Source organism: Thamnophis sirtalis, unplaced genomic scaffold (assembly GCF_051295495.1).
Source record: "Thamnophis sirtalis isolate CommonGarterSnake01/CBP01778 unplaced genomic scaffold, rThaSir2_p1.2 scaffold_11, whole genome shotgun sequence".
NCBI classification, from domain to species: Eukaryota; Metazoa; Chordata; class Lepidosauria; order Squamata; family Natricidae; genus Thamnophis; species Thamnophis sirtalis.
In genome coordinates this window covers 26,240,134-26,252,943 of record NW_028261391.1, presented here as the reverse complement: position 1 = coordinate 26,252,943, position 12,810 = coordinate 26,240,134, and positions in this window count along the sequence as shown.

Genomic DNA, 12,810 nt, shown 5'->3' with positions numbered 1-12,810 from the left:
AGCTTCTCTTCCCTTTTTTCCCAACATCTCAAACCATGTGATCCTGTCCACCATTAAACCATCTTTCCAAGCAGTCTCCATGTTTCCAGTGTCTTCTCCCCCACTTGGAACTGAACCCAGATGCCCAGGTGGACATTTCTTCCAACACTGCACTTATGAATGATTTAACTGTTTGATAAAACACATACTGCTGATAAAAATGATTCCAGAGTTTATCTGTAGCACAGATTTAAACAGCTGTGTTTGGAAACCCAGAACTGCTGGAAATATGAACTAGCAATGCACCCTGGATAAGCCTTTCGTATTTTTACTCGGTATGTGCTTAAAGACCTATATTTCTTTCAGCATTGTCACCAGTGGCCCTGCTGGAAAGCACAATCCACATAGCTGGAGATACGCAGTTTGTGGGAGGATAGCATAAACAACATTAACCCAAGCAGCTGTTCAGTAAGGCAGGACTCCCATGTTAAGTCAGTGTTCCCACTCAGCCGTGGAATTCTCTGAGCAGTTTGGGGCCAATCGATCTCAGCCCAATCTCCCTCCTCCTGGGATTGTTGTGATAAAATTAAGGAAGATTGTCCTTTTCCACCATTGTGCCTTTGAGCTCGCACAGAAAAGTAGAATGTATTCTAAGACTCTAATCAGGTACTTTGGACAAGGGCATTCAATTATAGAAAAGATTGGGAAACAAACAAACAAACATAAATAAATAAACAGCTCAATAGCGTGTCCAAAGACTTTCTGGAAAAAAAAGTACATCTCCATAAAGAAGATGTAAAATAAAAAAATAACTGTAGAAGCAATATGCTTCCAGCCAAAAATGAATACCACGAATTAATGTATATTCTGGAAGAAAATGTCAGGCGTGTAAAATAGCCTTTTTAAAGTTTTGCTTGAACAATTATTCCCAGGAACTTCAGTATGTTTGGAAAAGAGAGTTATTTTTAAAAAGTATTTTAAAGGGTCATATTCCCTCTTATTAGCCTATTGATAATGATGTGTAATGTGCAATCAAATATTTCAAGATTTGATTTTCAGTAATCAGAAACAGTATGGAGCAGCTTCCTTCTGAAAAAAAATGTTCTTATCACCCCATCAGCATAATCAACACAAGTATCAGTCGGTTAGTCACCAAGAAATGTTACAAACAGAAGCTGGGTTTCCAGATCACTTTGTTCTTTGTATATAAAATATATATTAATTAAGTTTTTGTGAATGAGTTCAGTTTTTAGTCTGTAGTGCCCTGTTCCATTGAAAAAGATTTCTTGACTTCTTATGAGCATGTGATTCTTCTGTGATTCTAGCCATGAGCCAGTTTTGTTGTTGTTAAATTTAGATGGTCCTTGACTTCATCACATTTAATTGACATAGTCTTAAGGGACTACTTCACACTGATACACTGTCTGTGAATTTAGCATGAATGGCAATATAATAGATGAGCAGATCAGTAAACTGCTTCTGGCTGAACTTTCATGCAGGAACAAAATCACATTATGCTGATCAGAAACAGATCATGTCAGACTAATCTTATTGTGTTCTTTGACAAAGTGACAAAATTAGTGGACCAGAGGAATGCCATCGATGTAGTTTACTTGGACTTCAGTAAGGCATTTGATAAGGTAGAACATAACCTACTACTAGATAAAGTAGAAGAATGTGGGTGAGACAGCATCACCACCAGATGGATTCTTAACTGGCTGACCAACCGCACTCAACGTGTAGTCCTCAATGGAACTGCATCTACATGGAGGGAAGTATGCAGTGGAGTACCCCAAGGCTCTGTTTTAGGCCCAGTACTCTTCAACATCTTCATCAATGATTTGGATGAGGGAATAAATGGGGAACTCATCAAATTTTCAGATGACACCAAGCTGGCAGGAATAGCCAACACTCCAGAAGATAGGCTAAAGATACAGAAGGATCTTGACAAACTTGAACATTGAGCACTATTTAGTAAAATGAAATTCAATGGAGTAAGGTTCTACATTTAGGCAAGAAAAACGAAATGCACAGGTACAGTATAGGTGGTACCTTGCTCAACAGTAATAACTGTGAAAGGGATCTTGGAGTCCTAGTGGACAACCATTTAAATATGAGTCAGCAGTGTGCAGCAGCTGCCAAAAAAGCCAACACAGTTCTAGGCTGCATAAAGAGAGGGATAGAATCAAGATCACGTGAAGTGTTAATACCACTTTATAATGTCTTGGTAAGGCCATACTTGGAATCCTGTATTCAGTTTTGGTTGCCACAATGTAGAAAAGATGTGGAGACTGTAGAAAGAGTGCAGAGAAGAGCAACAAAGATGATTAGTGGACTGGAGACTAAAACATATGAAGAACGGTTGCAGGAACTGGGTATGTCTAGTTTAATAGAAAGAAGAACAAGGGGAGACATGATAGCAGTGTTCCAATATCTCAGGAGTTGCCACAAAGAAGAGGGAGTCAAACTATTATCCAAGGCATCTAAGGGTAGAACAAGAAGCAATGGGTGGAAACTAATCAAGGAGAGAAGCAACTTAGAACTGAGGAGAAATTTTCTGACAGTTAGAATAATTAATCAGTGGAACAACTTGCCTCCAGAAGTTGTGAATGCCCCAACACTGGAAGTCTTTAAGAAAACATTGGATAGCCATTTGTCTGAAATGGTACAGGGTTTCCTGCCTAGGCAGGGGTTTGGACTAGAAGACCTCCAAGGTCCCTTCCAAATCTGCTATTGTATTGTATTGTATTGAACATCTGAAACATGGCAGCACACAACTGAGATACCGGGTAGGCTTTCTTGGGTCTCTTTTTTGCTTATATAATGCTGATTCATTATCAAAGAAGTGGTGGCAGGAACATTCTCCATTTTTAATGTTGTGTCTACTGAGATAGGATGAGTTAGGGTGCAAAATTGTCTTTTTACTTCTTGGATGGATGCAGTGAAGTGCTCTCTTGCAAACACTCTGTTGGAAGGCGTGTTGAAGGTGAATTGCTTGGTGGAAAGGACTATTTCCCGATTTGCAATGGTTTTCTACTTCTAGCTAAGAGGTGTGGAGAATTATGATTGAGCAATGGAATGCTAGATAAGAAATCAGAATGTGTAAATGCTCCAATTGTTTCTGTATTGAGTATTTCCACACCTTTTTTCTAAACATTGTACTCATTTGGCATTGTACTCATTTGGATAAGAAGTGTGGGCAAAATGCAGCTACTGTATTTACTTGCTCCAAAGTATGATTAAATTTAATGGGGTTTAATTCTGATTAGATATGTATAAGAGATTGCAGTATAAATTCTTCCTTTATTTTCTGCATCCATTCATGGTACAGATTTATTTTTTGTTGCCGATGATAAAACAAAATTATCATACATAGAAACTAAACACCCAAGGACTATTCAAGCAATCAACACAGTGATACTAAAAACTGGGACTGTCCCTTGCACTACCTATCATAATATATTCCTTGTAAAAATATTGGCTGACAGTATAGCTATAAAATCCACAATATAAATGCACATTACAAATAAAGTAAGCATAAATTAAAATTATAACATAATAAGCAATTAGCACATCACATTAAACCCAAACTAGCAGACCACCTGTGCTTTGATTATTCAAGGGTAGCCTGATATAGGAAGGCAGAGCTCTGGCTTCAACTGCTCAAAAGGTGGCTTCTTCCTTCCAGCAAGTCTACCAATCAGCTCTCAATCAGCTCCTAAGAGGATGCAGTCCTGGTTTTGATTCCAAAGCAAAGGCAAAAAATGTCATAGAAACTTTTATCAAAACCAGCTGCAATCTTATTATATGGATGAAAAAAGAGTCGATGTTTTGGAATCAATACCAGGATTAGTACTAGACGAATGCAGAGCACATGATACTCTTGATGAGGAAGGATTTCCTTGGAATAACGGGAACACTGTATAAATAACCACCAAATACCAGGAATTGTTATTTCCAGCATTTGGGGAGTATAGTAGGACACTATGGACTTACAGATATGAATGTGTGTCCGTAAGCAATGCAATGTGGTGATGTTCCAGAGCATAGTTGAATAAAAGGGGAATTGTCCAATGAGGTCCATTCTAAATCACAGTCTGAAGCTAAATCCAGTCCTAGTGCTTAAAAATCAGAAACATTTTTCTCCAGTCAGTCTACAGTTCATCTGGGGGCACTAAGCAGGAGCAGTTTAAGGTTCTGATACAGAATTGCCTTGATGAAAGAAATCTCCTTCTGGGTTCAGCTCCAAGTGGGGAAAAAGACACTGGAGACATGGAGGCTGCTTGGAAAGATGGTTTATTGTTGGACAGGGCCACATGGCTTGAGCCCTGAACAGAAAAGGTGATCACATGCTTCAATGTTGGTGGAGAAGAAGAGAAGGCTGAAGGAGGGGCTTGCTAGGCTTTTTATAACCTGTTTAGTCCCACCTCTCTGTTTCCTGTTCCTGTGTAAGAAATGTATTCTGATTGGTTGTCAGACTCCCATAGGGCCATGCAGGGGCAACTCTCTGGGCTGTTTTGAATCCAGGTATGGATGAGTTCTCAGATGCCATGTAGTCAGTTGAGTAAAGTTCCAATATTATCATGTAGCTGCTGGTGAAGTCTTTATTATGTAAAGTGGACTAGCCTGGCTGTCTTAATGGCTCATTAACAGTGGGGATGGGCAGGAAGCTACAGGCAACTATTCTGTCTTTTAAAACATGTTTCTTTCTTTTCACATCCAGAGAAATATTCTGCCTTTTCAATATTTCCTAGGATATTTCATTTTTCTGGGAGAGGGCTGGATGATAACTTCCCACAGCCTAATCTCTTCATAGCCCATTATATAATTCTGCAAATGAAGCAGCACAACTGTATGATCATCAACTCATCAACTCATCTTGAACTATCCTACTTCCTGGAGACATTTGTAATTTTGTCTTCTGCCATGTCTGAATATATATTCATTGATCTGAATGACTGAAGGGACTTGACAAGCTGGAAATAGACACTACTGCATATTTCATGGTTAGGCATGTAGATGTTTGAACCTATCCAAGTAGCATTATGTTGGGAGTAATTTCAAAGGATTTCAGAAGGCCAGAAATATTCTTCCTTATTTATGAAGAATAACACTCTAATGGAATATGTGCCAAACAGGATTTAAGACATTGCAATCAGTAAAAAGTCATAAAGAATGTTGTAATTCTGAAAAAAAAAAAACAGTCTAAACAGTTTGAAAAATGAACTTATTTCCTCCACACTCAGAGAGGAACAATTTAAGAACTATGTAGTTATGATGATAGATGTGACTGTGATTAAGAAATCAGGGTTATCACAGTTGAAAATTGTACCTTATTGTATTGGAAGCAATTTCATAGCATCTGTGTATTGCAATGGATTTGTAGTACACTTTAGGGATAGGTGCCCTACATGTATCTGCTAATGACATGTGATATTCTGTTGAGAGCTGCTGCATTTTTCTTCTTTTTGGCACTGTCAATTTGTGCGTCAATTGGCCATTACCACAACTTTCTCGTATGTTGCTGTAACCCGTAGGGTCACATAAAAATGAGAAATCATTTTCATCACATACTCTTATGACAGGTTTTTTTAAAAACCTTCTGAAGTTATTTGCTTCATTTTCTCTGCCATAAGATTATTTACAAGAAACATTCTATGGAATATTTTGTTCTGCTCAGCGATGGCATTTCTTTTTTTCTTTTATAAACATAAACTATGTTATCATGTCTAACTTCAAATATTAAGTCAGAATCAGAGATTTCTAGCTAGTGCACAATACATTGTTGCAAGCTGGAAATTGCTATCAGAAGTATAACAGCTCCTCTCCCACACCACTAAGATTCTCATCCTTAGTGCGGTGTTTTGTTCCTGTGTGTATTTATCATCTCATATTTCTGAAAACCTCCAGGTGATCCTCCAGTATGTGGGTGATGCTTTATTGGCTACATAAGTAAAGACTCATAGCATAATTTTGACAGAATAAGGAAATGAATACAACAGATGTGATGCTATTAACTTACATTTCTTCCTTAACAAGTAAATTTTAAAATACAAAGATAGCAAAGAAGCATTTATTGGAAGTAGTTTTCCCTGCCCCCACACTAATAATAATCTCAAGTTATTCTCTAATGCTTTGTCCCTGTTATTATGCTTAAATGGATCTTTTTGAAATTTTGAAAATATGTTGTGGGTGCTTCCACAAAATGACTAATTTTCAAAAAAAGGCAAATGCAATTTAATGCAATTTAAAGCATTAATAATAATTCTTTGTGGCTTTAGTCTGCAGATCCATGCATACCATTAGTCTTTAGGGTACCACATAGCTCACTTATATCTGACAAATTTGGTATCCTACATATCACTGTACTAAATACCAAGTTCTGGTTTTCAAATAATACGATTTGTGTAAATTTGGTTAGCTTGTTGCCTGAATCAATATGCTGACTCTGTAAACCGCTTAGAGAGGGCTGAAAGCCCTATGAAGCGGTATATAAGTCTAACTGCTATTGCTATTGCTATTGCTATTGCTATTGCTATCAAGGCACTTTGATTCCTAAATGATAGGTTATGCCTAGCATATTGTGCAAACATAACCTGATTAATGTCTTACGCAATTGATCCTGGTTAAACAAACCATGGTTTACAGTGTCATGCAAACCATTGAAATTATTAATCTAGCATATACACAAGTTACATGTCCACAAAAGGACATGTGCATGTTACACATCCCCCACACAAACACAAATTTGAGTTTATACATTCTTTAAAATGATGATACTTGGAGCATCGAGTATGATGATAGCTCATTTCCTGAATGTTTTGCCCTGTCCAGTAACTACCTGCACCAGTGTTAGCATAATACCAGAGTAAATCTTCAGTTAGACATCATAAGAGAAGAGATCAGCTTCAGATGTTCTGAGCGCTTTGCAGAAGAGAGAGATTTTAAAATAAATATAACAGCTTGTCATTCTTATGGAACCTTAAGATAACAAACAGAAAAGAAGATGGTTTTTGTAATTCATTATATTCCCAGATATAGCATCCCCTGATGGAAAAGCAATAACTTGCCAAAATGTGCATCTGCTTCTGTTTATTTTTTCTTTCTCCTCTGGACCTTGGAAATAAAGAATGCATTTTAGAATACCACCTGGGAGTTTACACGTAGGCAAAAAATAATGTTGGACAATTGCAAGCCCATTTTAGAATAGTATCTAGGGATACATTTAGAGACAAAAAAAATAATGTTGGCCAACTGCAACTCTTTAAAGTATATATGAAAAGTTTTCCTGAGAAAATAAATTATGTTACTGGAACACATTCCTTACAATTGTATCATAAATGCAACATTCCACTTACAAGCACTTTATAATGAGTAATATACTTTAATGCATACTTTGAAAGATGGGGTGGATATATACATTTTCCTACCTGATATTTTGACCCCATTCCAAATCACCATAGTAACAGTCTTGTTCTGTATTGAGCAAACTTGAGAATAGCCCAGTAGGGCACATGGTTTACAAATGCAGAAAATTCCAGGTCATTTGAAAGGATTATACAGTAGATAAGGAAGATCCCTTTAACTGGGGCACTAGAAAAGTGCTGTCAACAAAGTAGACTCAGCTTACTGAGTCTGGTGCTCTTCAGATGTTCTGGACTTAACTCTCAGAATTCCTAAGCAGGAAAACCAAAAGCCCATGAAATTGCAGGTACAAGAAACTTGACTCATAGGCAGTTCCCCCCTTCCCAAAGTGATGAAAAGATAGAGACGTGGATTAGTACAACTTGCTCAATAAATCCTACAATATAGGAATTCTTCAAGTTATTTCTCATAGTGGAAAAATATGTCAGTCCTCTTCCCTGCCTAAAGAGCAATGGATTCATAAGGCAATACAGAACTTAGAACATTTCCTTTCATGAACTCATTTTTTTTTTACATTCCCTTGGTTATGACTACATGATCTGGGCTACAGAAATCCAAATGCGAACAAGATGAGAGCAAAGACTTAGAATTTTTTCATGGCCCACTGGTTAGACTGCAGTATTAGAGGCTAATTCAGCTCTCTGCCAGGACTTCAATTCTTGCCGGCTCAAGGTTCCATCCTTCTGAGGTCAGTAAAATGAGGAACCAGATTTGGGGGGGCAATATGCTGACTCTGTAACCCCTTGGAGCAGGGTTTCAAACTCCAAGCCCATGGTTTAGCAGAGGTAAAAAAAAAATCCTCCCTATACATCATGTGACGCCGCTGTGATGATGTGAATTTGACACTCAGAGAGTGCTGTAAAGCACTATGAAGCAGTATATTGCTATTTCTATTGCTACTTAGTGGTTCTCCCAGGATAGTTCTGTTCAATAAAAGTGGATAAAATACTTGCAATATGAATTTTGCTTTGTATTGGAGAGTTCTACAGCAGAATATTGTAAAACCTGCTCATCAGGTGTTGAAGGTTGAAATTCAAGTCATGCAAATGGATGATGCAACAAGATCTCTTTTTCATTTTTTAAAGCATTTTTTCCCCTCCGTGCAATCGTTGGAAGCTTTCCCCCCCCTTTTTAAAGCATTTTCCCCTGCTGGTTCAGGAGAATAGGCAAGCAAAAAATGCTTTAAAAAGTTTGTGGGGGTGGGGGGGGGAAACTTCCAACGATTGCAGGCTCACAGCTGAACCATGCGGTCCTCGGAAGCTTTTTTTCCCCTGCCGGTTCACAGAACCAGCAACAATTGTCCCTACTGGTTTGGCTGAAGCGGGCCGAACAGGGAAGATTTTACCCATGGGTCCATCATATGCTGGATGCGTCTTTAAGTAATAACATGAAACAAAAATGAGACTTGGGCTTATTTGTTTAGTATATTATTTATATATCACATAACACTTACATCAACTTTGGTAATATTTGGGAACACATAATAAGCCAACATTAAAAAAATACAAAATGGTGTCACACCTACATAAGTATAGTGCAGTGCAACAGTAACAGCACATTTTTATATCCCAAACATGGAGAAGCACGAGGCATTTTTAGAGGAACAAATATGCACTGAATTAGTCAGCTGTGTAAAGAACAATTGCCAGATAAAAGGTACTTTCCATCTTTGTTAAATAGAAAGATTGCTAGCTGATTTCTCTTGTTTTCCCCAGAGGTTGGAAACAGGTGGTTATTTAAAGGATGAATTAAGATGTGGAATTTATCAGCATTTCACTTTTATTCCCAGAAAATGTTGAAACACTCCAATTCAATTGAATACTACTCTGATAGCTATGCCATTTGCATGTCTTGAGGATTTCTATTTTTCTGTCCAAAATGCAAAGTGATAAAGTGTTCCCCCCCCCCACTTGCTCCAACTAAGTTTGCATAATGAAGACTTTTGGAAACTCAAAAGCTTTAGCTAAAAGCTTTTTAGCTAAAAGCTAAAGCTTCTGAGTTTCCAAAAGTTTTCATTATTGAAAGATAATTTAAGGGGGGGGGGGGAAACCTTGTATTATTTTGCAATTTCGGATGGAAAAATAGAGATATAACATTTCAATGTTTCCATTGCCCTAAGAAAGATATTGCCTATAAAGCCTATGAACCTACTATTGGTTTTAAATATAAAAATGTTGGAAGGATGGGAAACAATGAGGTGGAGAAAATAGAAGGGTCAAGAATCCATCAATTTCTCATTCAGATATTGAAAGAATAGTAGATTTGCTAAAAAATTCTTAGCTTTCCCCAAATTGGTCTCTTTCGGATGTATTGGTTGTCTTTTCAAACCAACCATAATCTACACGTTCTCTGATAGATGATAGATTCTGGGATTTAAAATCTAACACATCTTGAGGCCACTGGGATGACAAAAAGTATTTTAGGGTGGCCTATTACCCAAATTTATCAGAATCCTATTAGCAAGACTGTTACTACTACAGTACTAACTTATGACACAACATGATACAAGATTTTTTTCACAAATGCTATTGGGTGGCTCATGACTAGTTGGTGCACAAAGTTTGTGCTTTAAGGTGGATTAGAATTTTCCAGGGTGTATACATGTTGTAACAAGTTGGTTTGTACAGAGTGTTTTTAGAGAATTCACACAACTGGTACCTCAAATTTACCTTGCCATTGTTGGTGAAAGTTTCACAAATAACATTGTGCTTCTTCCTTTCTGTGGATTGTGAAGATTAAACAGTGATATTGCAACGAACGTCATTGACTTGAAAGGTTTGTTTGTAGTTCTGAGCGCCATCTTCTGGATTATTTCAGAAGACCATGAGGACATTCTCAGTGCAATACCCTCTTTCTCAGTGCCACCACAGATTTTGTTGTTTGATATGAGTGAGAATGGAAGAAGACAAGCAGATAGCAGGGACATGCAGGTTGTACATCAAAGGACTTTGTAGATTCATTGTTTCTGAGTTTTGCACACTCTTGTTTTTTCTAATTCTTAAGAATTATATTCTTGAATTATATATTCAATGCGCTGAACATTTTATGGTTATTGAATTACGTTTATTTCAAAGCTTTTTAGGTTTTAAGGCTTCCAATGATATTAATTTACCCAATATAATCTTACCATTGTGGATTACCAGTAATTTATTTTTATATTCTTTCTATTATTCCATACTGATTTAAAATAGGAGCAATTTATCAGCAACATACTGAAACACTGAAATTGCTCATGGAAAAATATTTCAATTTAACACCCAGTTGTTTTACTTCTTGTAATTATTTGATTCCTCTATGAAAATACAAACTGACTGAAACACACAAGTACATTCTTGTGAATTTCTGCAAAATTATTTCTAAAACTTTTTATTTTAATATGTATTAACACCTTTGTTTACTCTTACTTTGCTGTTTTTGTGATTGATTTGCTATAGATGTTGTTATTGATTTTTTATTTTGGCAGAATTTTTTAAAATATTTTTATCTTTTGTCCAACAGCCTATCCATGGCATCTTTCAGCTTAAATATTGCCTTGTTAAAAGAGTATGATTCCAGATTCCCATTACCCATAGTGTTAATCCTGTTTATTCCATGCTTAGCCTTACCTTTACCACTTCTAAAGAAACGTTTGATCTAAGCCAAAAGTATTTATATCATAATAATTTGCAGAGATTTCAGTGTCCCAGACTTTCACAAATTGAGTAAGTTCTAAAAAGGGGTGTCTCTGTACATTCTACTGGACAAAATCGGAATCTTTCATGCATGCAAACTTCTCAGGCTCTTAAGGTTCTCCTGCGGACTGTTTCATTTAAAACATTAAGATCAGGATTGAGACAACATGCATGCACCATGTAGATTCTGTGTTCAGAATTAGCCATGATGGCACAGTGGTTAGAATGCAGTACTGCAGGCTACTTCCACTGATTGCTGGCTGCCAGCAGTTTGACAGTCCAATTGTGACCGGCTCTAGGGGTGAAATCAACTTACCTTTGTTGCCAGTTCTCAAATGTGAGCATGTGTGCACATATACTTGCTTTGCTCACATGCACCAACTATGTGCATGCGCAGGACCTTCCACACATGCACAGAGCAACAAAAATGCAATGTAATGACGTCCAGGAGGGTGGGCAGATTTTCCTGCCCCCACCACTACCAGTTCGCCCTGTTTTTGCACTACTGGACTAGGTCAAGATTGACTCAGCTTTCCATCTTTCCGAGGTCGGTAAAATGGGGACCCAGATTGTTGGAGGCAAGTTGCTGACTGTAAACTGCTTAGAGAGAGCTAAAACACTGTGAGGTGGTATATAAGTCTAAGTGCTATTGCTATTAGCATGTAGAATCTCAACCTATGAAAGCAAAGACCTCATCATTAATCTTTTTATTTAATTAACAAATTCATGTGGCCATCCATCTACTAACGGAAGCATGAATGCGTAACAAAGATAATAACATAATATAATGATCAAAGTCCATTTGAGGAAAAAAAGACTAAAACAAAGTCATGGCCCCATTGAAATCTCAGCACAAATTGAAGAATTATCTAAGAATAAATTAAAGACTTCTAGACCATGGCTTCCTAGTGCTACCCATAACAAACACTACAAATATTTTGTTTTTCTCTCCTTAATGATTTTAGAGGGACAAAAAAGAGGCAATCTAGAAACAGTGATAGAAAACACAGAAGTTACAGATAGAACACAGCTTTTTTTCCAAATCCTAAATTTTGAGGAAAAGCAATTGGAGAATAAAATAATAGTCAAAACCTATTAGATTAAATGATTAAATGGATATTATATTGGGCAACTTCGTTCTTTTGCTTAAAGAATAGCCAGTTAAATAATAATTTGTTAAAATGATAAATATCACTTTTCAAAATCAGAAGGCAGACGGACAATATCTTGGATATTTGACTTAATTCTGCCATTTCTCCAAATTCTAATTATACTATCTCTATTTAGGTCTTTACTATCCAAGAGCTTTCTTGACCCAATGGCTAGAAGAAATCCGGGCTAATATTGTTCCCATGACATAATATGTATGCCTATCATTTTGTTGATTGATGCTGAGATAGCATTAATCTGAAGAAAATCAGTTCTGCTCATACTGAGCTTCTGAACACATAACTGGAGAACCAGTGAGATATCAATAAGCTACAGTTCAAGCATCAGCTCATTGGCTATTTTGATTAGGACTGGTTGGATTTGTTCAACAAAACTGAGGTTCATACACTGGCTATTTTTAAAATTAATGATGTTTTCTATGCCATAAGAAAACCTTCAAAATAGAAGTGGTTTTTTTTTGTGCCTTACACCACAGAAAATTATGTTCACGAGGAATAATACTATTTACATAATTTTCACCATTCCCTCTATTTAAGAGCAAGACTGCTTATTGCACATTTTCAGT